Raw genomic sequence first — 4985 nt, forward strand, 5'->3', positions numbered from 1 at the left:
CTACCCACCCAGCATGTATTTCTTACCTCCCACCACCACCACCACAACCACCTCCTCCTCCTCCTCTTCCTCCTCCTCTTCTTCACTCCATTACAACTACTACCCCCTTCAAACATCACCATTTACACCAATTCCCTCTGCGGCGCCATCACTTCCCTCGGCCCGGCAGGAATGAAGGCTGGTTGGAGAGGAGAGTGCAGAACAGCGGACAGAACAGGGGGGCGGCACGCAACACGGGAGGCGCGGGCAAAAGGAGAAGAGAGAATGCCAGTAGCAGAAGCGGCAGTGGTAGTGGCCCCGAGGAATGACGGGCGTGCATCGAACCGAGCTACTGGTCACGATATTGTCTCGGGGGCGGCACGGGAGGGAAGGAAGGAGAGGAAGGAGAGGGAGGAGCCGGGAGGAAAGGAAGGAGGAAGGGTTTGAAGGTAGAAGGGTTAGGGGAAGTGGGTATGGAGGGAACAAACGGAATGGGAGGCAGTAGTGAAGCCATACCATTGTCAACGGGAACAAACACGTTTTCAGGAACTGTATATTCGTTTTTACCTCAACTTTTTACAATATTGTTGACCGAGTCCCCTCCCTGTCAGCTTTGTCTCACGCCCACCACCACCACCTCCACTAACCACAACCTCTCACCCCAAGACACAGACACTGACTGGAGCCGCCACCCAAGCAATCATCAATTAAACAGCCTTCAACATGACTCGTTCCCTCAAGCAGCACATCCAACTCAAGCCTTGTACAACAGCCTTACCATTCAGTTCTTCAATCAACATACACGTACTGGACCAGCCGTCACACTTCACCCTAAGCCTGCATCAGTGGCAGCCGTCATTCCTTAATTTTATTCAGCCTCTAAAACAAAAGCCACAAATGGACGCTCAAAGCCACTGCTGATACAGAATAATCCCCACAGTCCTATCTTATCTAACTTCGTTTAAGGTACGTACATAATCAACTTGGTCATGATTACAAAGAACCGGCATTATGATTACAACAGGTGCAAAACTCAACACACCTCAGCCGTCGCTGCCTTTGTGTACCTTCAAGGCGAGCAAATAATTGTGAGCAAGATGTGGTAAGGTTAGTAGTCTGAGCTGAGCAGCCTTCGTGGTATGGTACCTGTCATATATATATATATATATATATATATATATATATATATATATATATATATATATATATATATATATATATATATAGAGAGAGAGAGAGAGAGTGTGTGTGTGTGTGTGTGTGTGTGTGTGTGTGTGTGTGTGTGTGTGTGTGTGTGTGTGTGTGTGTGTGTGTGTGTGTGTGTGTTACATGCACAAAAACCTTCATTCTGTTGTATGCTTTGAGTGGCTTCATACACGAGATCCAGGAAACACGGTGCAGTAGGTTTTCCTGTCTTTTAGTGATTGCAGGACATTGAAGTACGTACATGGTCTCCACTTGGCTCTACGTCGTAGTTGAGTCCTCTACGGGTAGCGCCACACTTATGATTTCACTAACAGGCTAAGTGTGTGAATTACATATCGCACTTGCTTTAGCCATTACGAGTACGTATATCGTAAGTGTTCGTTCCCAGACTGCAACTCAGACCGGTAACCAAGGCCAGTCACTACTCACTGCACTGTCTCATAAGAACCACAATGAGAATTCTGTTATCAAAATTATCTACACTTTATAATTAATCACCACCATTTATACATATTGTTGCCATTCAGTTCGCCGCGAGCCGCTCCACCAGCAGCACCATGAAGGCCACCCCTCCTGTATGATGGGCGAGCTGCCTTCCTGCTGCCACCTCCACGATAATGAAGATTTTACTGCTAATATATTTAAAGTGAACCTGTCAATCTTTCAATAAACTTCCAAGAAAAATAATTGCAATGCTACGTTTGCACGTGCAGCGATCTGACACGGGCACTATTGAGTTGCTATGTGTGATGGACAACATCGCATTTTTTTCGGGAAAATTCATAGACGGGCACATCAGTGTGTCGAGTCATCTAAGTGTGAACGAAACATGAGCTGGAAATATGCACAAATGTACCGTACCAGCTCCCAACGCACGCAAACTGTGGGCCTGTAGATCACAAATACATGTTTCACGATATTCCCGAGGCTTTAAGTATCCCAAGTGTTTAAATGAAGCATTTGTTACATAACAGTAAATTATTGCAGCAGCAAATCTGCCTTTAAATCAACAACAACAACAGAAAGTGCTACATGGCTTTTGTGACAACGAAATTTCATCGCGACTGCATGTTGAATATTACTTAAATCTACAAAGTGGGATGTGTTAGCGAATAAGGAATCTAATATTGTATATCAAAAATACTCCCCACTCGTGAGAATACCTATTTGAAATAGAAAATTATTGCAAGAGCGCAGAGATCTGTGAAACTAGTCAATGATATTATATGAAGACTGACTATAATTACTTGCCACTATGTCATGCAGAATACTCGTAACCCATTCTACTTTGTGAACTTAAGCAGGTTAAATAAGTATAACTGAATAAAATCCTGTATATACTATAGCTTACTGTTTCCTGTATTTCAACGTTGCTTTGTCTGTTTATTTCGTACTTACAAAGATCTTCAATAAATCTAGGCAGGGAGGAAGACTGAAGTTGCACTACTGCAGAATAAAAAGGGAAAATTGATGTAAGAAAACCAAGAGTGAAGTCTTCCAAAACTCATCAAATTAAAACCCAAATCAGATTCACTATCCCTGAAAAAGATGCAAACCACAAGGAAACCTGGCAGAAAAGTTCCATGTGAGCTTGAGACGCTTCGTGGAACAAGCAAGATACCAATTATCTGAAAAGCTTGACTGACAGCGAGGGACGTGCGGAGAGAGAGAGAGAGAGAGAGAGAGAGAGAGAGAGAGAGAGAGAGAGAGAGAGAGACTGGCTGTTGTTTTTAATCTTACCAGAGTAGCAAACTCACAAGAATGCTCAAATTATTTTGCACTTTTAAATCAGTAGTGTGTAAATGTGTGTAATATCAATGTCACTATTTGAAAGTAACATCAGCAGACAAGACACTGTATTTACAGTAAACAAGTTACTACAATTCAACAATGTCCATGCAAAATTTTACACAAGCACAGAGACCTATATAGTTGATAAATTACTTTAATTTGCTATCTTTACTCATGCAGACAGGGAGCTGCACACCTATCTAGTGACCAAAAGTCTAATTTTATAAGCCTAATAGGACTAAATATTGCTTTGTGCCAGGTACTAATCTGCCACACTGTACAATACTTTTAATGATGAACATCTTTGTCTTTCTTATTCTGTGAATCTGAGTGCAAGACAAGTTCACCTTTGGCAGGTTAGAGGGAAAAAATCTTAACATAGCCTAATTTAACAACCTATCAACTAAAACGTTATCAACTTATCTAGCTAGTAAACTGAACCCTATTTTTTTTTTAAATATATCATAACACTAGGCTACCTACTGCGCCATTCCATGGAGGGAAAAAAAAAATATTTCTAACTTGCACATACGTGCTACATTACACCTTGCTAGGCTACAGTAATATCCCGCTCTGCTTCAACCCTCTATGGCTCTGGCTACATCTAGCCTAGATTTTTTTCGGTCACCAACTTCAAATAACATGGCCCATTATTACCTATCTGAACGGAATTGGTTGTCTAGCACATAGGGGAGTTCCATGAATAAATGTTGAACAATCCTGATGAATCCCAACTACACATAGGTAAATATTTTAACATTACATTTCATTTTTATTCGGTAACCTATCTAATGTTATATACTGGGCGCATTTTCTTAGCTAGCCAGCTAACCTAAAGCTAAAGCTAAAGCTAGGTATTTGATGACAAAATATTGTCATATTGAACATGCAAACCTACCTTTGTCTTGTTTGTTTTCTCTCTCTCTCTCTCTCTCTCTCTCTCTCTCTCTCTCAAGATAGTTCCTTTTTTTAAACATGGCTAAGTCTGCCAACTTGCACTCGCTTCACGTCTCACTCTCACATATAGACCAACCACGGCAGCGGTGCATGGTATCTGCATGCCAAACGGTGGCAGCAGCCAACTGCACTACTGCAGGAATCTATCAATTTTAAGAATATTTTGCGAATTATGAAAATAAAATTGTAGATGCATTTATATGTGTATACCATTTCGTTTGTTAAAACATAAAATATATATTTTATCATGATCTTGTGGTGCTAATGGTGGCCTGCTGGTAGCGTGGAGGCCCTAAGCGGCGGCCTAATTCGAGCATCTCTTAGGTCGGTTCTGCCTATCATTAGCACCGGTATAAGTTTATATTATATTACAATGGCGTCTTTCGAATGGTTGTTGGTATCGATGTTAAATTAACCTTTGGTAATTATACCAATAAACGCTACTATAATCACAAACAAATGTCATAAGATCTTATACGGTATGATATAAGCTATGATAACTTATGGAGAGAAACAAACCCTCGCTGAAAGCCGACCCCACTGGTGTCATGGCGCATGGCGGGCGTCCCGCAGCACACATCACCCACCAGTACTTTATTCATTCACCACCTTGGGACACTGAGGAAATTACACATACCTTGATTCATCTCGTTCTCTAACAGTTCCTCTTGGCGCAGCTACTCGAGGCATGGTGACGAAAATTCCGCGCAGTAAACAATCCCGTCCTCCTACAACATTCACTTCGCAGAGACACATAATTGTTGACGATCGGCTGATTGAGTGACGTGAGTGACGTCTGACGGCAGATGACGGGACGAACTTGAGCCTCTTGATAGTAACTTCCTGAATTAGGGATACTACGAACTTACTTTATAATGAAAAGAAAGATAAAAACTATCTGTAATACAAAATTAAAAGTGCTGTCCGGGAAGGGAGATGAAATATAACACGCGTGTACCTTCGGCATCAAGAAACGTAATCACAACAACATCAACAACATACTATCCTAGCCTGTCAATCAGCATTACGAGTGACTACAAAAATTAATAATA

General features: G+C 41.6%; 1 long non-coding RNA gene across 1 annotated transcript in view; it reads right to left on the reverse strand.

The window, feature by feature from the left end:
• Positions 1-4699, reverse strand: part of LOC123504985 — a 98935-nt gene extending 94236 nt beyond the window's left edge. Inside the window, exon 1 of the long non-coding RNA XR_006675008.1 lies at positions 4571-4699. This is a non-coding gene — a long non-coding RNA (uncharacterized LOC123504985). The remainder of the gene's footprint in view (positions 1-4570) is intronic.
• Positions 4700-4985: the final 286 nt, after the last annotated feature.

The sequence above is a fragment of the Portunus trituberculatus genome, chromosome 17 (genome assembly GCF_017591435.1).
Source record: "Portunus trituberculatus isolate SZX2019 chromosome 17, ASM1759143v1, whole genome shotgun sequence".
Taxonomy (NCBI): Eukaryota; Metazoa; Arthropoda; class Malacostraca; order Decapoda; family Portunidae; genus Portunus; species Portunus trituberculatus.